The sequence below is a fragment of the Pan troglodytes genome, chromosome 14 (assembly GCF_028858775.2).
Source record: "Pan troglodytes isolate AG18354 chromosome 14, NHGRI_mPanTro3-v2.0_pri, whole genome shotgun sequence".
Lineage (NCBI taxonomy): Eukaryota > Metazoa > Chordata > Mammalia > Primates > Hominidae > Pan > Pan troglodytes.
In genome coordinates this window covers 64,726,813-64,753,482 of record NC_072412.2, presented here as the reverse complement: position 1 = coordinate 64,753,482, position 26,670 = coordinate 64,726,813, and positions in this window count along the sequence as shown.

Genomic DNA, 26,670 nt, shown 5'->3' with positions numbered 1-26,670 from the left:
TAGCATTCTCCTCTCAATAGGCACAGAGTTACCTTTTTCCTTCAATGACTCATTTTTCCATTTTGCCTACAGATGTTATAAAGCTGAAAATATTGCAAGCCTTGTAAAACTGGGAAATATTCAATGCTTCTTTTTGAACTCCTTTTACATTCAACTCCATCCTTACTCTGGTTTCTTATGGCCCATCATTACAAGATGCTCCAATAGACAAGCCCTATCGGTCAAGATCTTTACCAGGACTTTTTGCTTTTATTTTGCTATAAAATGCTCTTTTCTAGAATTAAAAGAGATGATTACTAAATCCTAAATACCTTTAAATTAATAAAATGAAATAATGCTGGTTGAATTTCAAATATTGTAACTGGTGGTAGACAGTTAGGGAAGGTGTTCATGCTTGTCCTCTGAATTTCTGTAAGTGAAATTCTGACTTTCTCCCCTATGTTCGTAAAGACATTCCTAATTCACACTGTCTCTATGGCCTTCATATCATGTCTCCTCAGTGTCTATCTGATATAGGACTATAGGTAGACAGTTTTGCTTATTTTTGCATTGTTTGGTTTGTTATTTCTTTTGTGATATTTGTTGAATGTCACTGAGTTATAAAGAACTTTAATATCCCAATGTTTGCAAAATGATCAGAAATATTCTATTTAGTCAATACAAACTATTATTTTCTTTTATTCTTTTAAAAGTCATATTCTTTTAGGAAAATTAAACGAATGTGAACAAATGAAAATCAAATACAAATTCCTTTTTATTAACAACTGACTTTTTCCCCTTGGTATTTGCTTCTGAGAAGTTCTCATTACAAATTTTTAGCCTGAGGTCTGTTGAAAATCATTCAGGTCCTTTAGAAATGTAGGTGTCAAATCCTTCTAGATGTATATTTTAACACTCTAGCCTTGTTTGAATCATTTATTCTCTTTGGACCTTTGAGTGTCATGTTTTTAATCACTTTTCCTTGAAGAACTTAGGGTTCTTTTTCTCATTCTTTTTGACTAATAGCCTTGGTTTTTTAAATTTTATTCTCTTTGCCCTTCCTTGCACAAATTCACTTCTGCCATTTCTTTTTAATAACAAGGGGATAAACAGTATATCAAATGAGCTCCCCACCCATTTAAAACACAGGACATTTTATGAGGTGTTAGTGATGCTGATGGCTATTGAGACCTACGAGACAATAGGAAGACAGTGACTTGGTTACTTGTCACCAAATTTCTTTCAGGTTATAGATCAGTGGAAACTTTATACAGAAACATAAATATTAAAATCCTTTTTTATATATTGGCATTATCATGAATAATTATTGTTGGGAATATCTTTTTTTAAAAAATTAGTTTACTATTTTATATTTTTATTTTTTTAAATTTCTTCTATCCCTTAACAGTAGAAGTATTCTGTATTCGGTAATCAAAGTGCTCACCCTATATATTAATTTACCTTTCTACTTTTTATTCACACGTTTAAAACCTTTTGGTGTTGTATTACTTTTTTTTCACCCCTTTTCCTTGAATATTAATATATTAGGTGTACATAACTAGTCATTTTGCCATTCTACTTATCATGCTTTTGCTAAGTTATTTCCATTTGCAATTCTTTTGGTATTTCTAACCAGTCATGTATTCTTAGTGTCTCCCCTTGAACTTATTTTCTGCTGGATTTTGAATGCAGACAGTTCCTCAGCACAGGAGTACTTTTGATGTGTTGCAGGAGGGACTCCTTTGGGTGGTGCACGTGTGAAAGATGGATGGCAGATGGATTTTTAGGCAGCTGCTCGATGGCAAATGGAGGACAGAGCCCTCAAGTATGTGGGCAGAAGGACACAGTGAAGCAAAACTCGAGCAGCGAGGCATAGCTGTGGAACCCGGGCATGTCAGCAAGAATATCCACTACAGGAAATCAGGGCCTCATTTTGAAATTCAAAATAGCAGCTAACCTCACTGTCTCTGAAGCAAATCTTTTTAAAGCAAAGCACATTAACTGCTTGTTTTGTAATCAAAAATAATTTTCCACTCACCAGCATAGCAGCTCTTGAAGGTTAAGTATGAGATTCCTTAATTTCAATGATTGATAAAACTTAAATCAAAATATCTTATAGCTGAACCATTTATTCTACCTGCATATTTAAAAAGACATTTACGTTTCCATGTAAAATGCTCTTACTTGCGGTTGTTTATTAAGTATACATCTGATTCAGGGATGTTATTGCCTTAGAGACAATTTGCAGAAAGATTTGTAAAAAGCGTTCAGGCACACACTGTATAGAATAACTAGTTCAAATATATCTACAGTCAGACAAGAGTCATAGTGTATGTCAGTTCAGATATTTGGCATTCTGGAATTATATATAAAATTGAAGATTTTGTATGTCTGGGACTAAATCTAGGAATTGATGTTTGAGATTTAAAACCTTAGAAACCTTTTATGTTTCCTGTATTATATTCAAACGAACACCTATATATTTATTCGAAGCAAATATTTATTAAGTGTTGAATGTGTACATAGTGTGTTAAACCAAGCATATATTGGGATGGCAAATTAATGCTAAGTTTCTTAAGGTGCTATGATCCTATTGGAAGATAAACACAAATACACAGACACACACACCTACACAGAGCAATATAGTATAGTATAAGAGGGGTACAAATTAAGATCCCAAATTTGAGCTGGCAAACAGGGTTGTAATTTTTGGGAAGAACAGAAATTGAAGAAATAAAAGGTGTTCCCCTCAGGATCAACAACTTGAGTTTGGTTCCTAATCCTGCCCAGGACTTCATGAAGCATGGAAGTTCCTCTAGGTTCTTCTAATCACAGCCCAAACTATTTCAACTCCTCTCCACTATCATCAAACCTCCCCCAATATCTTTCCATTTCTTGGCAGATATCTTCCCACTTTACAAAACATGTAGAATTCACCTTTAAATGCCATGCTAATCAAATGTCCCAGTCTACCTGCATTTGTTTCCCATCTCTTATCCGTCACTGCTTTTACAATAGAGAAGTTCCCTGAATGCCTGTCTGAAGCGACAGCTTCCAGTTGTGCTTTGGTCTCCTCCTGCTGCCCTATCTATCTTCTCAGGAATCTTTCATTATCAATAATACCCTTTCTTTCTCCTCCTTTTTCTCTGCTCCTCCTCTCTTCGTGTCGTATGTTATGTATATATGTGTGTGCGAGAGAGTGCATATATATATATATATATGAATGCCTCTTATTAAAACAAAACACCATCTTCATTGTATAAATCCTGAAGCTATTGCCCATTTTTTCTTTGCAATCAAGCTTTCTGAAAGAATTATCTATGCATGCTGTTTGTATTTCTTCATCTTTCACTCATAAGTTATTTCAATTGAACTTTTACTCCATTATTCCACAAACAAGCTCTCACTAAGTCACTAAAGATTTCCATGTTTCTATGTTCAGTGGACACTTTTTAGTTATCTTCTGGTTTGACCGTCCAGCATCATTTAACAGTGCTGATCATATCCTTAAACCTCTCTCCTCCCTTGGCTTTTCCAGCACATTATTCTCCTGGATTTCTTCCTGCCTCTATGCCTTCTTTTCTGGTCTCTCTTGTAGGGTCATCTTCCTTAACGTGGCTTTTCAATGTTGGAATTTCTTAAGGTTTATTATAGGATTCCTTCTATTCTTTTTTTTTTTTTTGGGGGGGGGGGCGGACTTTCTCTTTGTCACCCAGGCTGGAGTGCAGTGGCACGATTTCGGTTCACTGCAAGCTCTGCCTCCCAGGTTCAAGCGATTCTCCTGCCTCAGTCTCCGGAGTAGCTGGGACTACAGGCACGTGCCACCATGCCCGGCTAAAATTTTTTTTGTATCTTTAGTACAGACAGAGTTTCACCATGGTAGCCAGGATGGTCTTATCTCCTGACCTCGTGATCCACCTGCCTCAGCCTCTCAAAGTGTTGGGATTACAGGCGTGAGCCACCACGCCCGGCCGGATTTCTTCTATTCTTATTCTGTATTCTTTACCTGTGCAACCTCATCCATGCTATGATTTCAATTACTGCATGTAAAATGAACATTTTTGAATATATCTCCAGCTCAATTCTCTTCTCTGAGTTTCAGACCTAAATGTTTAACTGCCAACTTAACATTTTGCTACTTGACTAACTCAAAATAGTTCAAATTTATCAGATACAAAATTAAACTCTTTATCACCAAACTGTCCCCAAGTTTAAAAAATGACACTTTACTTGTAAAACAGGAGAGCTGGAAGCAATCCCTGACTCCTCTGTTACCTCAACTGCCCTATCAAGCCCAATCTGTGTTTCTTTCACGAATTGATCCACTTCCCTTTATATCCATTACCACCATTATAATCCAAATTAACCTCATCTTTTGCCAAGAATACAGAATTGCCTCAAAACAGATTTTTCTATATTTTGTCTTCTGAATGAGTTATCATTGATCTTAGAAAAAAAATCTTTAAAATGACCAGCAAGGCCCTGATAGTCTAGCCCCTTGCTACCCATGATGCCTCTGGTTTCCCCCTGGGCCTCTGCTGTTCACCCTATTAATCTTGAATACCTGGGACCTGACTTCTCACTTTCACCACAGAGATTTTACCTACACTGTTTTTTTTTGTTTTGTTTTGTTTTGTTTTTGTCATGAGCACACCCTTCCTCTTCCTTCTTTGTGTGTTAACTCATTCATCCTTAATGTCACAGCCCAATTATTTTCAGGAAGCTTCCCGTGATTCCTAGTATAAATCTGATATATGTGAAATATCCTCTCACAGAACTGTCATTATTTCTCTCATTATACCTATCTTGATTGATAATTATATATCATCAATGTGGTTATTTGATTAATACATGACTCCCCTCCTAGACTGGAAGCTTGTTAGGTATAGGGACTATGTACTTTTTGCTCATTGCTTGTATCACCAGCACACAGCACAGAGCTATCACATTGTGGATGTTTTTATAAATATTTGTGTAATTAATAAGTTAATCTTGGCAAGTGATACAGAGGTGCAGCTATTTATGGTAAACAAATCTGGAAGAAAAACTTAGCTATCCAGATACACAGAATTACTGATTAGGTTCAACTCCTGATGCAAAATAATTTTTGTTTTGCTTTTTCTATCTTGTTCTAATATATAAGCATCCATTAAGATTGAGTCTATATTGGCCATTTTTATCTAGGGCAGAACACACTCAGAGCAATGTGGAATGTCCAAGAGGGTTTTTTCAAATACCTATTCTTCCCCAACCCATATAACTAAGGAATAATATAATCTGGCTGTGAGGTGGAGGGAGGCGGGAATAGGGATATGTGCAGCTATATTTTGAAGAAAGCTGTCCAGATAGTTTGGATGCAGACTCCCTCAACAAGGTGAGAACCAATGGTTTATACAAGTCTTTGTATTTCAGTAACTGAGAAATTCATTGCTTCGAGTTGGCTTAATTGAATAAAATATTCTTCATGTGAATGTTTGGGAGACTGAATCACTTGGATGACCAATGATTGTAAAGTTCAACCACTCAAAACCATTAAATTATTGAAGGTGTGTGTTTGTGTACCTTTGGAAATTTAACATAACTAAATATAAATACTATATATATGGTGTGTGTGTGTGTGTGTGTGTGTATACACAGTGTGCAGGAAAGATAACAGTCTTTCTTTCATCGATGCAGAGTACAGCATGAGTCAGGGAGTGGTGAGCTGAAGCTGGTAACACGAACACAGACTTGATCATCGAAAATCACGTGCGCCATCTTAAGGAACCATTTGTGGGCTTTCAACAAGGAAGTTTCAAAGTCAGATTTTTACCTAGAATTTCTTGATTCTTCACCAGTGGGATAGTGTGGGGATGAAGGTAGGAGGTGATGTTTTAGAATGACTTTGGGGATTTATCCAAATTGCCTCTGCTTCCACGTACCTAGAAGAGTTCAATTATATATCTGGCCAGGAGGGCATTACCTCTTGCTGCCCTGTCTAGTTAAGAATCATTTTTAGGATATGTGGAAAAGTGCTCTACCTTTGAGATGTGCTGACTTCAGAAAACTATTGAGCTCTGGAAACCATTTAAAAATATATTGTCCTCCTATTGGTTGAATGGAGATTATCGGTTTTTGAAAGGAGGAAGATCCTTTGTTCATGCCACACATATTGGTGGAATTTAGGGTCACCATATTCCACATATTCCAATTAATATGCAGTTACTGGCGTATTAACTGCAGGTGTAACCATGGCATATTGTTATGTCTGTCTGCATGAGGCTTGCGCTGCCATGAGGAAATAAATAACAAAAAAGTGAATTTATACAAATAAATGATATATATATAAATATATAGACGTGAAATAAAATGATATGTTGCAATAAATGCAATGGACGGAATAAGCAAAGTCCTGTAATTGAGGGTAATAAGGGAAAGCTGAAGAATTCTTTATGAAAGGCCTTTTGGAGGAGGAAATATCTACTCTTAGAATTGAAGGACAAGAAGTGGTCATTCATGCAAAGACCAGAAAGAAAAATATGTTGAGAGAGAACAGCAAGCCCAAAGACCAGCAGAAGTAAAGAGGTTGTTGAGTTCTGAGACCTGAAAAACCGTGGTACCCTGTTGCACAGAGAGTTGGAGCTAGATAGAGACCCAGAGAGCAAGTGTCGTGTACTGAGGAGAAAAGGTGACCAAGGGCCAAATTACACAGGTTTAGTTCGTGGTAACACGTGTCTATGAAGTTATAAGTGCAAGGAACAGCTACAGAAGTCTTCAGTAGTTCTGTAAAAAGACATGTTAGCTGCCACATGAAGAATGGTTTGGATGGGCCAGGAGTGGAAGAGCAGAGATTAGTTAGGGAGTTATTTCAGAATTATAGATTAAATAATAATAGAGGTTTGGGCCACAGAGTGAACATTGGCAGTGAGTTGGTTTGAGATTTATATTAGATTCTGATTCTGAACTATGGTTTCTCTGGTGCTTAAAAGTGGATTGGAAAATGTTTTTGAATTAGTGAATGAATGGCCTTGATACAGGAAATAGAGAAAGGTTTTGAGATTTATTAAAGTACAATGGTGTCATTTATTAAGGTAAGGATTCTAAGGATGCCTAGGTATAGGAACTATCATGAGTGAAATTGTAGTCTTATTAAATTTGAGATGAAACATCAAATGAATGTGGTAAGATGGTGATTGGGTAAATTATTAGGTATGCATTAAAGAGAGAAATGAAGACATACAGATGATAGATGATGAAAATTTGGTGAAGTTCGTGCGTTGGAGTTCATGAAGAACTGGAATAACATTGGACTTGGTGTAATGAAACGTGAACTGGAAAGGCAGGAACAAGTCAACAGAGAATGGACTGTTTGGAATTATTTTGGAAGTGACATAGTTTTGTTGATGACAAACTCATGATATTACTCATGATAAACTCATGAGAATAGATAACTGAATTGGATTAGGGATGAAAACATTGTTTCTAGTGAATAGATCAATGGACTGGAAGTCCAGAATATGATACTGTTATTGAGAATGACAACAGAAGTTGCTATGGAAAGAAAGGCTGTGGGCCAGAAGGTAAGGCTTTTGTTGAGTGAAGAGAAGTAGTTGGGAAGTAAGAAAATGGCAGGATTGAGGTGGGAAACTTGTAAGATGGCTAAAATGACTTGCACTTCAACAGTGCCGAATTTATCAAAAAGGAAGGGGGAGAAATGACCTGAAAGCAACAGGAGAGCAAGAAGGACACTTATCCTCATCTCCTGAATGGATGGGACCTTGCTGAGATTGAGAAAAAGAACATCCTTTACTTGTATAGACTAAAGGAGAAAGAGTGACCTCAAAGAATATCCAGGTTAGGGTTAAAGCAAGGGGTATAGGAGTTACTCAGAGGAGTGTGAGGATTCAGAGAAGTCTGCTAATGCTGCACTGAAAGTTCTAGAGAAACAGAAGTGTGGGAGACTGTAGGGAAAATATTTTTATGTTTCTGCACAGGCAGGGAGTTCTGAGCAAATTTTTCTAAAACTTGGGACCTAGATTATAAGACAAGCCTAACTTATCTTATGACTGAGTAGATAATGAGAGACCATCCAGAAAGATTTGCCTCCACAGAGCCATGAGTTTATATTTTAAGAGGAGATGAGACTTGAGACTGTGGAGATACTCTTGGATTGTAAATATGCTGGTCTTACCTTTCCTTTGGAAAATTTATTTACTGTCCAAAAGATTAGAACCCAGAGTCCTTTCTGCTATATTTCTAAGGAAACATTCTCAGGAAAGGAGGAGGCAGCTGTCTCTCTCTTATATAAATGTCCGGATTTATGTATTTTTGGTTTCTCGCCTACCATATTGATTTCCTATGTGCAGGACAACATGTAGCTTTCAACACATGTCTCCAGAGGTAAGAATTGAGGCGCAAGAGAACTACACATGTATTATTTTCAATAAGTAATTAATAATGTCTTCTGCTTCAGCAACCTTGTGTGTATATTCAGAATAATGTTAATAAATATAGAAATTAAAAACTTAGCAAAGGCCATGTATGCTGGTTCACACTTGTAATCCCAGCATTTGGGGAGGCTGAGGTGGAAGGATGGCTTGAGCCCAGGAGTTTGAAACCAGCCTGGGCAACATAGTGAGACTCTATCTCTACAAAAATAAAAATAAAAATTAAAAAATGAGGCAGGGATAGTGTGCATGCCCATAGTTCTAGCTACCTGGGAGTCTGAGGTGGGAGGATGGCTTGAGCTCAGGAGTTCCAGGCTACAGTGAGCAATAATCTCATAACTGTACTCCAGTCTGGGTGACAGTGTGAGACCCTATCTCTAACAAATACAAAAAAGAGAAAAAGAAAATGAAAATGATGCAATAAATGCCTCTTGAAGCAAAAGCCAAGTTAAAGTTAACAGTGGTGAATTGAATTAGGCAATGCTATTACTTAATGAAATAAATTTAAAATAATTTAATGTGGAGAACCAACAATAGTGATATGGTTTGGCTGTGTCCCCATCCAGATCTCATCTTGAATTCCCACATGTTGTGGGAGGGAGCCAGTGGGAGGTAACTGAATCAGGGGGGCAGGTCATTCCTGTGCTGTTTACATGATAGTGAATAAGTCTCATGAGATCTGATGGTTTTATAAGGGGGAGTTTCCCTGCACAAGCTCTCTTTGCCTACTGCCATCCATGTAAGATGTAACTTGCTCCTCCTTGCCTTCCACCATGATTATGAGGCCTCCCCAGCCACATGGAACTGTAAGTCCATTAAACCTCTTTATTTTGTAAATTGCCCAATCTTGGGTATGTCTTTATCAGCAATGTGAAAATGGACTAATACAGTAAATTGGTACCAGGAGTAGGGTGCTGCTGAAAAGATACCTGAAAATGTGGAAGCAACTTTGGAACTGGGTAACAGGCAGGCATGGGAACAGTTCAGAGGGCTCAGAAGAAGACAGGAAAATGTGGGAGAGTTTGGAACTCCTTAGAGACTTGTTGAATCACTTTTACCAAAATTCTGATAATGATATAAACAATGAAATCCAGGCTGAGGTGGTCTCAAATGGAGATGAGGAACTTGTTGGAAACTGGAGCAAAGCTGACTCTTGTTATGTTTTAGCAAACAGACTGGCAGCATTTTACCTCTGTTCTAGAGATCTGTGGAATTTTGAACTTGAGAGAGATGATTTAGGGTACCTGGCAGAAGAAATTTCTAAGCAGCAAAGCATTCAAAAGGTGACTTGGGTGCTGTTAAAGATGTTCAGTTTTAAAATGGAGACAGAGAATAAAGTTTGGAAAACTTGCAGTCTGACAATGCGATAGAAAAGAAAATTCCATCATCTTTTTCTGAGGAGATATTCAAGCTGCCTGAAGAAATTTGCATAGGTAACAAGGAGCCAAATGTTAATCCCCAAGACAATGGGGAAAATGTCTCCAGGCATGTCAGAGAACTTCATGGCAGCCCCTCCCACCACAGGGCCAGAGGCCTAGGAGGAAAAAGTGGTTTTGTGCTGTGTGCAGCTTAGGTACTTGGTGCCCTGCATCCCAGCCACTCCACATGACCGAAAGGGGCCAATGTAGAGCTTGTGCCATGACTTCAGAGGGTGCAAGCCTCAAGTCTTGGCAGCTTCCACATGGTGTTGAGCCTGCCAGTGCACAGAACTCAATAATTGTTGTTTGGGAACCTCCGCCTAGATTTCAGAGGATGTATGGAATGCCTGGATGCCCAGTCAGAAGTTTGCTTCATGTGTGGGGCTCTCATGGAGAACGTGTGCTAGGGCAGTGTGGAAGGGAAATGTAAGGTTGGAGCCCTCACACAGAGTCCCTACTGGGTTATTGCCTAGTGGAGCTGTGAGAAGAGGGTCACCATCCTCCAGACCACAGAATTGTAGATCTACTGACAGTTTGCACTGTGTACCTGGAAAAGCCGTGGACTCTCAATGCCGGCCTGTGAAAGCAGCCAGAGGGAGGCTATACCCTGCAAAGCCACATGGGTGGAGCTGCACAAGACCATGGGAACCCACCTCTTGCATCAGTGTGATCTGGATGTGAGATGTGGAGTCAAAGGAGATCATTTTGGAGCTTTAAGATTTGACTGCCTCACTGGATCTCAGACTTGCGTGGGGCCTGCAGTCCCTTTGTTTTGGCCAACTTCTCCCATTTGGAATGGTATTTACTTAATGCTTGTATCTCCATTGTATCTAGTAAGTAACTAACTTGCTTTTGATTTTACAGGCTCATAGGCAGAAGGGACTTGCCTTGTCTTGGATGAGACTTTGGACTGTGGACCTTTGATTTAATGATGAAATGAGTCAAGACTTTGGGGGACTGTTGGGAAGGCATGGTCAGTTTTGAAGTGTGAGGACATGAGATTTGGAAGGGATCAGGGGTGGAATGATATGGTTTGGCTCTGTCCCCACCCAAATCTCATCTTGAATTCCCATGTGTTGTAGGAGGGAGATAAGATAGTGGGACATAATTAAATCATGGGGGCAGGTCTTTCCCATGCTGTTCTCATGATAATGAATAAGTCTCATGAGATCTGAAGGTTTCATAAGGGGGAGTTTCCCTGCACAAGCTCTCTTTGCCTACCGCTGTCCATGTAAGATGTGACTTGTTCCTCTTTGCCTTCCACCATGATTGTGAGGCCTCCCCAGCCATGTGGAACTGTAAGCCCATTAAACCTCGGGTATGTCTTTATCAGCAGTGTGAAAACAGACTAATACAGATAGCTTCAGTTTTAAACAGTTGCCTTGAGATGAAAAGATTTTTTTGTGTATGTATGTGGTGGGGAAAAGGATGGGATTCTACCTTGGTGTTTGGACTCATTGTCATCTTGCTGAGACTTAGGTATAAAGAGGGAGAGTTGGACAACCCAGTCCAGGTAGTACAGGATCTGCCAGAACAAGTCCCCTGCCTGACCAGTTTTTAACTCAGGTGGGCAAGAGTTCCAGGGAAGAGGATTTCATGAAGTGGGCAATACGCACATAGAAATGATGACGTTAAGAAGACTGAATTCTTCCAACGACCACGTGAGTGACCTTGAAACTATATACTAGCTCATTTAAACCTTCATTTGAGACCAAAGCCCTGGCTGGCACCTTGCCTGCAGTCTTTTGAGAGACCCTGGATTTCAGACCAACTGAAACTGTGATATAATAAATATGTGTTCTTTTAAGCTGTTAAGCTGTTAAACTAGCTGACTAGTTTTTTTAGGCAGCAATAAATAACATACATGTCCTGACTCCTAATTAGGGAAGTCACTTTGGTAGCTTGAAATTGTCCACAGTGGTGGAGGTTTCTGTCATTAAAACTATTAAATGGTATGAATTGGGGCTTTTGCTTCCTAGGAGAGCTGGTTGTTAAATATTTACAATCACACCAATGCATACAAAATTCAGAATTGTGGAAGTCAGAAAGTAGGGTTCCCATAGATAGTAAGATACGAGAACAAATTCAAGAAGGATGTTTGGGAAGGAAGGATAACTGGCCTTATAAAGCATTTGGACAATAGGTAAAGGGTGCCAAGAAGATAGCTTAATAGAGAACTGAAGAGTTCTTACATGCTTCATGGCCAGAAAAGGTCCCTTTGGGTAGATAAGCATGGCTGAAGTATAATAAATTGGTAGGTGCCCAGGCATATTATGTGGAGCATGGACTGGTGAGCAATAGGATACTTCTTCTGCCTTATTTTCCAACAAAAGAATTAGTACTATTAGATTATCACTTTTAAAATAGCACTGATACATAGCATATTACTGAGTGCAAAATTCTAATTACTGCTGAAAAGCCTGGATATAATGGAAAATTGCCCCAATCAGAAAAATTTTGAATATTAGAAAATTTATTCAGATTAAAACAATACATGTATTCCCTTAATGAAATTAGTAAATGAGACTGGCCTAATAGCAAATAAATATGTTACGTTCACTTAGGATTTTTTTAATGTGGAATATTCCATTTAAAATTCATATGTACTTCTAATGATAATAGTGAAATAAATTCACATTGCTATCTTTGTATTAAAATTAAGGAAACATTTTATTTCTTTGTAATTTTGTTTATTAGTTACACTTATGTATATGTTACTCATTATTTGTGGTAGTAAATTGTTGCTATTAGAAAGATTGAGTAATAGAATATTTCAACAAGCATGAAGATAGAACACAGGAAAATGGAATGTTAGAGCAGCTAGAGATATTTATATTTGGGGAAGCAGATAGGCAGCCACGTAAATAGTGTCACAGGTGTCTGTCAGCATGAAGCAGAGACTGGGATGCAGAAACAGAAATTTCCTGTTCCTAGAGTGAGAAGGGGATGTATGATTAGTAAGAAGAAGGAAAAACTCATGCCACAGCAACTGGAGAGCCATCACATTATAAAGATGGGACTAAAGCAAGCACAGGGGAGAAAGGTGGAAAAGGGCTTCAAATTAGACGCAGGAAGACGGCAGGAACTCAGTTTTATAACTGAGCTGCAACATTAGCCCAGATTAGCAGAGAGGTTCTGGGCTGGCCATCTTGCTCTAGATTATTGGAAGGACTTTCTTCCAGGCCCATGAGCTATAGTCAGCATTGTTCAAAGAGTGAAGCAAAGCTGGCAGTGCCGTGACTGTTCATAGTGCTTAGCTATACAGAAAAGCTGATGGTCAACAACAAACGAGTTTCATGGTCTAAGTCTGCACGTAATTATTTGTCTGTGATTTCTCTGTACACCTTATAAAATTTTCACTTTCATCTCTATGGGCAAATAAAAACACATTAAGGATATTGATTACATTTAAACAAAAAGTCACCTTTGTCCAATTTCTTTGATAATTTAGAAAGTATCTCTGCAATACAAAATTTAAAACATTATTCCATTACATTTTTGTTGAAATACAAATTCTGTAGCAGTCTTTTGTTTTAAAGTTTATTTCTGAGCATATTTGAACTAAGCACTCTGGGCTGACACTTTTTATAGATTGATACTTGGGCATAATAGCTCCAGAGATTTAATTACCATGTTGTCTCTTTCTTCTGCTGACCACTGATGCAGCTGTTAAAAGAGCCTAACTGGACCTAACAACAGTCCCAGTGACACATACAAGATCCTTCCAATCAACTTGATAAACCGTTATTTGCTACTACACTTTAATAAATATTCACACAGTTTCAACCCATGTGCTAATGCCAGCAAGCAACTAACATTTTTTCAAGTATTATTTCTTGAGAAAACCTGTCAAAAATATGTTCCCAAAATTAAATTTATGATCTCTAAAATATTTCTTCTAAAATAATAGTCAAATATAAGCTTTATCTACTTCTAAACATTTTTAAAATTCAGATATCATAATCTTATAAACTAGAATATTAAAACAATTTTTGCAAATATAAACACCACAATTTTGTATATAATACAATGAAAGAGGAATTAACCTAACTTAAAATATTATAGACAGCCATCCTGATAACACAAATAGATATTCTAATTTTTGGTTCAGCATTCAATCTAATGACTGACTTTCTACTAGAGAGCAAAATATTTCCTATAAAATTTTTAGAATACAATCAGGAAATTATAAAATTATTTAAAGTATATTTTCTAGCTGGGAGCTGGAGCCTGTGGGTCAGAGTCAGACAATAATGCTGTTTAGCCCAGGCTGGGAAAATGAGTTGATCCTGGAGGAGGGACAGTGTTGTCACTGCTCCACCTGCAACACCCGCCCTTCCAGTACAGTATCAACTATAAGATCACAAATTGGAAGTATCCAAAGCTGAAAGAAGTGGATAATGTGCTTGGGGGAGCAGCTGCCTGGGAGAGCAACTGCCTAGGAGAATGTCCACTGTCCTGCCCAGCCATGTCCCCAGTGCGAACACCCTCCTGTTCACTTCATGCAGCACAAGACTCACCCTGCAGATGAGCCAATGACTGCCTTCTACAAGGGCAGCAGTGCTCAGTGTGGACACTGCTGGGGGAATTAGGGCCAGGATGGCCCAGCTGCCTCAGTGTCTGCTTACCTTGTCCCCCAGGGTGGATTCTCAGCTGGGAGTATGAATTGTGGGTCCTGAGGATCTTTTCTGGTGGAAAGCTAACTCTTTTAGAGTGAAGAGCCAAAGTCTTAGTAACTGTAGCCTATCTGCCAGTCAGGGAGTTTTTGTGTGTGGAGAGGAGACCCATAGCTAAGTAAGCTCTGTTTAAAGTCCTGTTCTTTCACCTTTCATATTTATTGGCAGTTGACATTTCCTCACCACCAGTCAACATTCTTAAATACTTGTACTGTTTCCACAACTTAGTACATTGTCCCTAAATATTTAACTATTAATTGTAAACTTATTTAATCAAATTTTTTTCTGAATATTTCATGAAAGATGAGATCTAAAAAAAGAATATTTTATAGTTTATTACTCTTATAAAGACCTCTCCTCTGCAACACTTTCTCCTTTTTCAATTATTTAAAATTTCCAGAATCCTTTAGCATATCATCTAAATAGGTAAAACTAAGTAGAGATGTTTGATGAGTATTAAAAGCTGATTTGCAGTTACATTTCTCAAGAAAAATAGGTGCCATTTGTGGCAACCAATGGCATGCCATTTTTAAAAATTCTTTTCTTTTGTAGGTAAAATAAAGCTTGATGATAATTGTCAATAGTAATCCATCAGGTTTTATGAATTTATATAGTGCCATTTATCTGACTCTACTTGGAGCCTACTTATACAGCCATTTTATGAATAATGGTATTTTATTCCAGATACACAGTATACTAGTTTGACTATATAGTCAAGCATTAGTCTACATTAAGCTTTATTATCTGTTTTTAGGTATATACTCTCTATGCTTTTAAATACATTCTTGGCCATTTTTCAAAGCTCAATGCTATTTTAAGACCAGGGTTCTTGCCAAAGCTAGAAAATTTAAAATGAAATAAATACTCTGTGCTGTTATCAAATGACAATATTTCCTACTAGTTACTCCAAATTATAAATACAGCTTCCTGTTTTATTGACAAATAAGTAACTATATTTTAAAATAAATTGGAAGACTATGCCTTCAAAATCTTTTTTCAAGATTTTTATGGCTCTTTATTTTGCTGTGCATAGCAATATATAACTAAAAGAGATTTAAATATTAAATACTTATACTATGTTGGTTGATGAAATAAAGACTTCCAAGTATGAAAGGATAATAAAAAAAATTGCAGAGGGACCTAGGAATAAAGATAAAGAAAAAAGTCTTTTTAGACTTTTATCATCAAATAATATACTACAGACCATGATGTGGGTGAGAACAAACAAGCAAGTGTTTTCTACCTTATGATAAAGTTCTTTTGTATATTTCAAGATATTGTTTCATGAATTATGAAAGAGTGATACTAATGAGGTACATACTGAGTGACTGGAATGTTCTCACTTTGTTAACATGGCCAATCACATTAAGTTTGTCTCATCACCCAAACGCCCCTAGCAGAGAAAATTGCCAATAATCAGAGAAAATCAAGGTAGAAAATTGGTGCTTTCTGGACACTTCAAGCAACATAGGTCAGGATGCCCTTCAAGAGCACACTAACAAGATGATCCAGGAAAGCTCCTGCCAATTTGGTTGTGGAGTGTCATTTGATCATTGTTAAAACTTTCAAAAGATCTTAAAGCTAGACAAAGTATTGGCTCGAGATGGGTATAAAGTCAGGATTAACATTTACTGTCTCCCCTTTCACTGTTTTTCTATATTTCTGTCAATAAATATGGAACAAACAATCTCACACGTTAGAGTAACATAAAATAATTGGGTATATTTTTAGCCTTTAAATCAATATTAAGCAGCATTAGAATGAAACATTTTTTCATACATATTTGTTATATTATTCTCAGGCATAGCACTGGGCAGAGATTATTGCCTTGTGATGTAGGGAAAAGTAGTACTGGTTCAAATCCTTGTACAATTCCTTGTGATTTGGAGCAGGCCACTCATCTCTAAAGCCCAGTTTCCTTGTATGTAGGTTAGAGATAACACTATCTATCTTATAGAGTCATTGTTAGGATTAAGTAGATAGGAAATGAATAGCATTGGCACATCTAAAGTCGCTCAATTAACAACATATCTCTTTTTTTGATCATGTTATTAATTTTCCTGTGTTGAACTTTATATTCTAAGAAGCTGGCAAATAATTTCAAACACACAGGGTCTCACCTGCAACTACTAAAATCATTTAATATCCTGCAAATACATAGGAATAAAAGCACATGCAAAACCATTAAAATATAAATGACTTCCAAATGGCACTGAATTTAGACCTGGAATGAAATAGAGACAAGTTCTTTGGTTCACTTATGTAGATTTTCTCTTACCTAAGAGTTATCTCTGTAACCTTAATAAGAAGAGTTCCTTTAACTTATTTTGCAACACCTTATGCCTTGAATGTATAAACAAAATTATAAAGTGCATCTGAAGTGTGAGATATAGTTGAAATCCATTTATGACATGTGTTATAAGTGTTAGGGAAGTGACAGTCATGTGATTTGCTCAGGAGACATAGTATTTCATCTCCAGTATAGCATTTAGAGTGTTCTTCAGCTGCTAAGAGAGTAACACATAACGTGTGGCATACCTCTCACTTCAGCAATCAACAAGCATACAACAGTACTGCTGCCTGCATAACACTAAATGCATAGGTATCATAAGGGTGTTATACCGCTACTCCATGAATTTCACTGATTAAAATGCTCTCAAATCAGAATGTGTCCAATTCAACAAGTACCCCATGTAGCACCTACTATTTACATTTCAAATAACAACATTATGCTGCTAAGTGATACAGCCTAGGCAACATTCTTTCTGAGAAAACATATACCCACCACAGCATAATTCTATAGATAATATTCCCATCACATAATATTGCCCATATTTGCAGTGAAATATGTGAAATTTTAATTAGTAATGTCACAAAAATTTTGTTAACTGGTATGTATGGCTCTTGTTTTTCCATTGAAGTTATATATGCTCAATGGTATTAAAATTTATTTGTATTCATTCAGAGAAAATAATAGGTTATTTTTCAAATCTACATATAAGGAGTTAAACTTTCTAGAAATACTGGTATTCACCAACAACACTTTTATGCAGAAATCAGAAGATTCTGTCTGAAGAACTATAGTAACAACACTTTCTTCTCATGTAGGTACCTGATTGCAATAGATACCTGAAAACATTCATGCTTCAGTCAGATTTCAAACAATATCAAACAAAACAGAGGTAGCAATGACTAAAAATAAGCAATACTAGTAACCATCAAGAAAACATCCAAGTAAAGCTCTGACTTCAATACACTGAAAAGCACATAATTCAGAGTTTAAAAAATGTTATTACACACACAATTGTAACCATATTATTTAATTTCTTTATGAAGACATTAATTTGAAAGAGGAGGTCATGGAAAATATTTATTTATTTATTTTTGAGACAGAGTCTCACTTTGTTGCCCAGGATGGAGCACAGTGGCACAATCTCAGCTCACTGTCACCTCTGCCTTCATGGATCAAACCATCCTCCCACCTCAGCCTCTCTGGTAGCTGGGACTACGGACATGTGCCACCATGCCTGGCTAATTTTTGCATTTTTTTTTTTTTTCTGTAGAGACAGGGTTTTGCCATGTTGGCCATTCTAGTCTTGAACCTCTGGGATCAAGCCATCTGCCCACCTCAGCCTCCCAATGTGTTGGGATTATAGGCATGAGCCACTAAGCCCGGCCTAGGAAGACATTTTTAATAGAGGTGCTAGCTAAAGAAAGGAGAGAAGAAATCTGTCACAGAATGTATAATAATCAATGAATGCATTTACCAAGTATTTGTTGCTTGTTTCCTGCATGTATGGACTCAGACGCAAAGATGAACAAACATATCTGTGGCCTTAAAGTGATTGAAATTACTCAGTTTTGTTTATAATTTTCTTGTTGGGAAAGAATGAAAATTTAATAGATAAAACAAGTAAAATTTTATTATCTGCATACTTCTCTTATCTGAATACCTTCCCTAGAATTAGACAAATTAGCTGATAAGATATCCACCATTTAATGTTTACTCCTATAAGTGACAGTGGATAACAGCAGAGCACAAAAATTTAGTTTCTTTTCAGATATCCTGTGTATCATATTTCCTTTAGGTATGTTTTTATTCCATGTAATAATACTTTGCCGTAATTTTAAGTTCATAATTCCTATATGTAGTTTTTCTTACTTTTTCCTATATCTACTCATCTATTGTATGTATTGCTTCAGTCATTTCTCCTGTTTTTGTTTAATGCCTGCAGTGTCCTAGGTGCCCTCATGTTGGGTTCTGAAGAGGACATAAAGATTAACAAAGTGAAGTTGTATTCAAGAAAGCATCTTTAACCTAGATGGGAAGACTCACACGTAAATAATGCATCACAAGTGCCATAGTAGAGTTTTGAAGGAAGCTATTGATGTCAAAGCTGGAATAAGCATTTCCACCCAGGGAAGCTCGGCAAAACTTTGTAGGAGACAGGAAAATTAAGCAAGGTAGTGAGAGTTAAGTAGGAGTTTGCCAGATGAAGAGTAAGTGGAAAAAAAGTATTGCAGAATATGGAACATAGAGTTTGGAAGTAATGCTAAAAACTTACAAAGCATTGAGGGATATGAAACTTTAGGCAGATAATCTTGGAAGTGAAAAAAATAGCCAAGGGCATTGGTTGTTTCATGTAAAATGATTTTTTGGCTCTATGCATTGTTGACATGGTTTTCGGTTAGGGCGAATATCAAAGGAAATATTGGAGTAAAAACCATTGTCCTCCAAACTTCCTTATCAACTTGGAAAAAGGCTGTTCTTTTAGTGTCCTATCTAAGTATGAAAAACGATTACATGTTTTAGAAAACACATAACTCCAAATTTGTTTCTTATGTTTTTGTTCGTCTTGTTTTGTTTTTGGTTACACAGGGAGGGAGTCTATCAGTTGCTAAGATATTCTTAGTATCTTGTGTTGTTAATACGTCTAGCCTATGGAATAGATACAAAGACCAAGCAGGAACAGAGGTGTAAGATCTGAGGGTCTGTCCCCCCAAAAAAAGAGACATGTTCATTAGTACTTACAAGAGCATAATTGGGAGCAGATATTTACCTGGGGCCTATTATATATACCAAGAATCAGGTAAAATATAAAACGATAAATCCTTACAGTTAGAAAATAATTTCGGAGTCATGTCATCCTAATTTTTTCACAATTAAGAAATTTTCCACAACATCCTTGGCAAATGGTCATTCAACATTTTATCATTTCCCCAATGCTCACTTCTTAGAAAGAAATCCATTTACCAGTCCATATCATTTTAAATGTCCTCCTGATAAGGAGTCATATCTGACTCTCTGTAACTTTTACTCATACTAGTTTCTACCTCTGGAAATTCCTGGAATAAGTCTACTTCCCCTTACACACAGTAGACTTTCATATATTTGAAGATTTCAGTCAAGCATACTTCTGTCTCTCCAGGCTAAACATTCCACATTCCACATTTTACAGGTATGGTTTTTGGGACTCATCACCACTCCTGCTCCCATTTCCTGCACACTTTTGGGCTTAACTCCATGACCTAAATAAAGGCATGGAAAGCTCCCCTTACAGCCTTGTTACCTTTTTTGGAACAATATGATACCTCTGGCTCAAATTACTTTCATGTTTACCTAAACCTCTTGCATTTTTACCCAAACTGCAATTAATTACTGTTTCTTCCAGCCTGTATTTTTATATTTAATTGTTGAACAAAACAGGGGTGCATAGAATTTAAATGAAAACTTTAAATATCCTGATTTCACTATCCAATAATTTAGTTATTCCTCTTAAATTACAGCATCTCAAAAATATCTTAGATACAGATTCTGTGGCTTCATCTGATCTATGATTAAAAACATTTCATAGGACAATACCCAGGACACCTTCTAAGATGTGCCCTCAGAAGCTGGTTTCTAGATTGAACATAATCCAGGAGTCACCACTTTGTGTAGCCATCTATTAGTCTACTGTGGGTACTGTTGCTAGACCTCATTTCTCTACCTTGTTCAAAGGAATATTATGAAGGATTCTGTCAAACGTCACCTTCTCAAACAGTTTTGAACTAAACTTGATGACTGGCCTTATGTACTCATGGGGTGAACTGTATCACTTTCTCTTTCCCTTGTTTATAACAAATGTTCTCATTTATTTGGTTTTTCAATGAATGGAATATAAATTATGCAAGGGGTGACCTCATAATGCAACTGAAACTGTTATGCAGAAACAGAAATTATGTTATCTATGCTTCAAAATAATTTTAAAAATCAAAAAGATATGAGGATACTTGAAATAAGAAACATGTACAAAAATTACTAAAATAAAAGATTAAACACTTGTCAGTTAAGAATACTTGTTAACTTTGTGCATTATAATAAACTACGCACATAATGCATTGCTATTTATTGTCTTATCAAAGAAAGTATACAATAGTTTTATTTTTTCTTGCCTTAGTCTCCATATTATAGTGTGAATTTTATAGAATTTATATAATCCTGACATTTCACCTTAAAATATAAGCTTCTTAAGGGCAAGGGCTGAATCTTAATCACCAAGCAGCCACAGGGCTTTCCTAGCACAGAATCTGGCACTGGAAATCTATTTTTTTTAAAAATACAGATGTGTGTAGTAAATGAATGTTTATGGGCTTCTGGAATTGTTAAATGCAAGTTGTACTACCCTACCACTTAGCCCAGATAGCCAAATTAATCACTTTATTACACAGACTTCACTCATATTTTCTATCTGCATGTTGGAGTGTCTATCTAAAATAATTTTGGTTTTGGCACAGTAGATATTAAACTGACAGTGTGTAGCCAGCAGGCTTGGTAGATTATTAAGGCATCTCCTGCAATCTAATAATGAGAAACCTATGTTATCAGTACAGAAGTAAGTGCTTGTCTTGTGTCCTGTGGCAGAAGGCTATTCATTCAGATCAATTGAAAGCTCTATCAAATCATTTTGAAATAAATTAAAAAGAAGTACAGTTAGGACACAAATACCTTTCTTGGATTTTGATTGGAATTTAATGTGGAGAGTCCATTCCTACCTGCTCTGATTCTCCCAGTGGTATTATGCTTCAGACTTTGAAGGAATCTTCATAGCCTGAGATCTGTGCTGAGATCACATAGCTTGGCCTATAGTGAGTCCTGTCTATAGAATCAAAGGCTAACTGTAGATCAATACTTCTGACAAAGGCTTGTATTGTTCTCAAATATCTTCTCAGTAAGGTGAAAATTTTCCACAAGTGCAGATAAAAAATAGGGTAGATGTTTAGCAATGGTCAACAATGGAATAGCTATATCTGAGACCCTATTTTTCTTATAAAGGATATTTTAGTAAGGGGCCCAGTTCCGTGGCATTGCAAAGTATAATCCTCCCCAGGGAGGTCCTCATTCATCCTTTCTAAGTTGAATTGTATGAGCATATTTGAAATTTGTGAACATGTTTTTAGCAATGATAACCTTATTCTCAAGTCAAATTATTTGGATCTTTCTAAATCCCAGATCCAACAAGTGCTTTAGTACTCACAACTAACAGATGCACTTAACCAGTTATGATTCCTTATGTTATGATTTCTCATGAGTGATAAAACATGTGACTAAAGCCAGTATTAAAACAAAGCGTGTGTTGGCTCACTTATCTGAAAAGTCCCGAGGTATGGCTGTGTCAGTCAAGCCTGATCCCGTGGCTCAATAATGCCACCCATTTTTCTTACCACTCTGCTTTCTGTTGTGTTGGCTTCAGCTCAGTCCTCACACAGTCCTGCTTCTCATGCAGTGAAGTGTTGCCTTTCTCTACCCTTTTCCACCTGGTCCTTTCTTTATCCAGAGATAGATGGAAGAAATTAGTCAATTCCCAGTGCTTATTTATGTTAAAACTATGGCTTTTTAATTTACAGATTTTCTTATGTGAATAATAGCTACTTAACAAGTTTTTAAGGCTCTTTTAGATCCATAATTTGATATGACCCTGATAATCATCCCAGGAAGTAGACAAAGATTTTATTATTACCTTTCCTTTACAAAGTCAGGGAGTCAATTTCTTGTTTGAGGTCACAGTTAATAGGGGACTAAACAGAGATTAAAGATAGACTTTCTCATCCTAGATCTTACGCATTTTTATCTCTACCATGATACCTCTGCATTGTTCTGGAAATGAGGTAAAGGTGATGCTGTTGTACCAACAGGAGCCTAGTTTGTGAGTGGGGTTGACTGTACTGATCTGGCATAGGCCAGCAATGCACCTGACTGTTCATCTGATGCCTACACCTCTTGTTCCACAGTTGAAAAGGAAAGAACAAAAAGGTGGATGAAAATAAATAAAACAAAGATACATTGACAGATAGTACTTTAAAGAAAAATGAGATGAAACAGTAAAAGTAGACAAGGTGAAAACACAAAATTCAACTGAACAGACAGAATATCCTCAAAGGCCTAAGTTAAGTCTTTTGTCTGAATTTAAAATAGTTAAAAGCAAGAAGTTAGTGCAGTGCCAGAGCAAGAATCAGGGCTACTGTAGAAATCAAAGGGTGCAGCTGTACTGAAGACTATAGGTGGAATTTGTGGGTTTGATATCACCAAACATTTGTAGCAAGCAAGGATGGAAACAGAGAAATAACCAAAGACATAAAGAAAAGAAAAAGGTTTTTCTAAAGTTAAAATGTTAATTGGTGGTAAGAAGAAGATACATAAATTCCACAACATTTCGATTTCCTATGATTTGAACCAATTTAATCCAAATCTTAGGAATAAGGGAACCACACCTAACTTCTTAAGAGTAAAAGAAGTACAGGCTATCAGAAACCAGAAACTCTTTCAGAAGTGTAGGAATTAGCTAATAGAAGTTTCTAATGCCCAACTCAAAAGCCAAAACAATGGGAACTCCTGTTTAAAATACAAACGTTCTAGATTCATTTCTGAAGATTTTGATTTAGTACTTTGAGATGTGGTCAAGAATTGATCATTTTAACCTGAGCCTTAAGACCTTTTTACTAATTGGGCCTGTCCTTGTCAGTTGGGAACCTTTGGTTTAGTGAAGTCTCAACTGTGAAATAAAAGATAAGTATACAGAAAGACAAATGCTCATTTTAGTTAAAGGATTTTGAACTAAGTATTGAGACTGTGCTATGTAATTCTCAGGTGACTATTCACAACGTTGTCAACATATACAGAATCTCTGTTACCACTTTATCCATGACTCAAATAAATTATGACTGTGATAAATGCTGAGGTTTTTTTCCAGAGCATTGATTTGTCAGTTTTATCAAATGTTGTCAAATGTGAAGGCAAATGCAATGTTTTGTCTTTGTCGGGCATTCTGACAATCTTAGCAAAGTGTTAATGCTTCTGTGAGTAGGGCTTAATATGTTTCTGAGCTTATTTTGATCCTTACAGCAAGAGAAATTATTAGTAAAAATCACTATGTATGTGGCACTTTTCATCTTCAAAATGCTTTAGAAATATTAACTAATCTATGTCCCTGTTCACAAAATGTAGCACAAGCCTTATTACTGCAGGGGAAGAAAATCTGTCAAAAATCTGCTATGGGAGCTGTTGCACAGCATGCCATGGTTTCTGCAGATTCAGCACTTTGTCAGACTGCCAGTGGACATTGACAGACAGCAAATATAATTTGGCAAGAAATGGCAATAGAACCCCAGAGCTGGCAGAATGGAGGCTGTGGGAAACAAAAAATTCAGAGCCCATTGGTGTTAGCTATATGTAATATGCATCCGACCTTCATTTGATGTTTTGCTTTTATTTTACCAAACTTGGTATAATTATAATAAAATTCCATATTAATAACAAAAGAACATAATAGTTATATGGTAGATTTAAGTACAAATCTAGAAAATAGGGACCCAGACATTGAGAATTTTTGAGGTTCTAATTGCAAAACCTTGTTGACTTTCCTGAGGAGAAAAACATTCATGTATTTTAATAAAACTTTTCTTGTGACTTTTTTGTTATTTGGTTTTAACCACCATGAAAACTGGTCTGAAAGGTTTTATTTTGTGGAGGGCTATTATAAAATATTATAGGGCATTTTTTTATTATAATTTTTTTGTGTGACAGAGTTTCACTATGTCACCCAGGCTGGAGTGCAGTGGCGCAGTCTCAGCTCACTGCAAGCTCTGCCTCCCAGATTCACACCATTCTCCTGCCTCAGCCTCCTGAGTAGCTGGGACTACAGACGCCCACCACTACACTGGCTACTGTTTTGAATTTTTTAGTAGAGACGGGGTTTCACTGTGTTAGCCAGGATGGTCTCGATCTCCTGACCCTGTGATCAACCCGTCTTGGCCTCCGAAAGTGCTGGGATTACAGGCGTGAGCCAGCGCACCTGGCCTATAGGGCATTATTATGTTTGCTACCTCCAAATTATCACTGATTCCTCTAACTCTTCATCTCGGCTTCAGTAAAGTTGTGTTTTTGTCAAACTGAGACATGACTTCTGTGTTTGGCTTCTCCATAGCCTGGTTCACATTCAAATTAATTTTTAACAACCTCTTTAACCAATCATATAAAAAAGCAAAACCTGAATGAGGTATGATTTTGTGGCTTTTCCTTTAGATAGGTGTCTCTCATTAACATATTGGTTCATTCATTTTTCACTCATTTAGCCAAAATTATCTGTTGATGAAATAATTTATACAGGATGTTCAGCACTATCACAAAGTGAGTACTCAGAAAAATGTTTTCCTATTATATCATACATATTGAAAAATGATCTATTAAGTGCCTATTACTATTTAACTTGCATTATTTCTTTACAGCTTTCCTTAATCTTTTCACTTTTATGTAAATATTGTTAGGATGGAAGGAAATTATTCAAATATCTGGGTAATGGCCCCCTGCTTCCTTCTGAACTTGATCAATTCTTTTCCTGCCCTGACCTTATTCTATAGATCTAGATCACCTAGTCTTAGGGAATGCATTGATTATCTTTTACCTAATCTCTTAATTCTGAAGTAATTACCTACAATGAGCCTGGTTGCCTAGGCAGGATTCACTGATTTCTTTTTCCTTTCTAAAGACATGTGCTTGGTTTAGGTCTTGACTTCTGCCTCTCATAGTCATACATTTCCCACAATGGTGATTCTGTTCACTGGTGTAGGCCAGTCAGTGCCTTGAAATCCTATGGCAACTGTTAATCTCCTGAAGGTAAGCCACCCTTGGATGGCTCAACTGGACTGAAGGGAAGGACAGTTAGAGGAAGAAGCTCAGGTGAATGAAAACCATATTCCCCACTTGTTGCTGGCAGCCATTGTAGGACCATGAAGAAAACCCACTTTTGGATGAAGCTGACCCTGAAGGTAGAAGTAGCAATAAGAAAATTCCTAGATGTTATCTCTGAAGCCCTAAATCAACTAATCTTATTATTGGACTGTTATGATTGAAATCATTATATTTTCTCATTAATTGAGCCAGTTTGAGTGGAGGTGTTTCTTACTTGAATGGGAAGACTTTCTAACTGCTCCATTGTGCAACCCTCCTAGCCTTTTACTACCCAGTGGAGGACGCTTGAAATCTGCCAAAAGATCCCTCGAATCCCAACTGCCAAATAATTTCGGCATAAAATGATAGTATCATAGGTAAGGGATATCAAGGTCATTTCATCCAACCACCTATCTGATATTTGACTCTTTTCTGTATCATCCCCATGAAAAGGACTTCTGAACTATGCAATCTATTATGGGGAATGCACATCTTTTGAAGATGATGCATTTCTCTTTGGAAAGCAATGCTCTTTTTAAAAAATGTCTGTGCTAAGGACTTTAAAGGATTTTTTTTTTATTTAAACTTCAGGAACACCATATGAAGAAAGTTTTCATTATTACTTTTATTATCCCTATTATACAGTTGAGGAAACAGAGGCTTAGAAAAGTTAAGTAAGTTGTCTGTAATTTTAAAACAAATAAATATCACAGACCATATGCTTGGTTTGAACGTGGGTGTCCCTCTAAAATTCACACGTTGAAAGCTAATTACCAAGGTGATGGTATTTAAAAGTGGGAACCTTCAGGAGGTGGTTAATTTATGAGGGCAGAACGGGAATAAGAGCTCTTATATAAGGGGTTGAAGAGAGCACGCTAGAGCCTTTTGTCCTTCCACCCTTCTGCCATGTAAGGACTGAGCAACAAGGCCCTCACCAGACACCAAATCTGCTGGTGACTTGACCG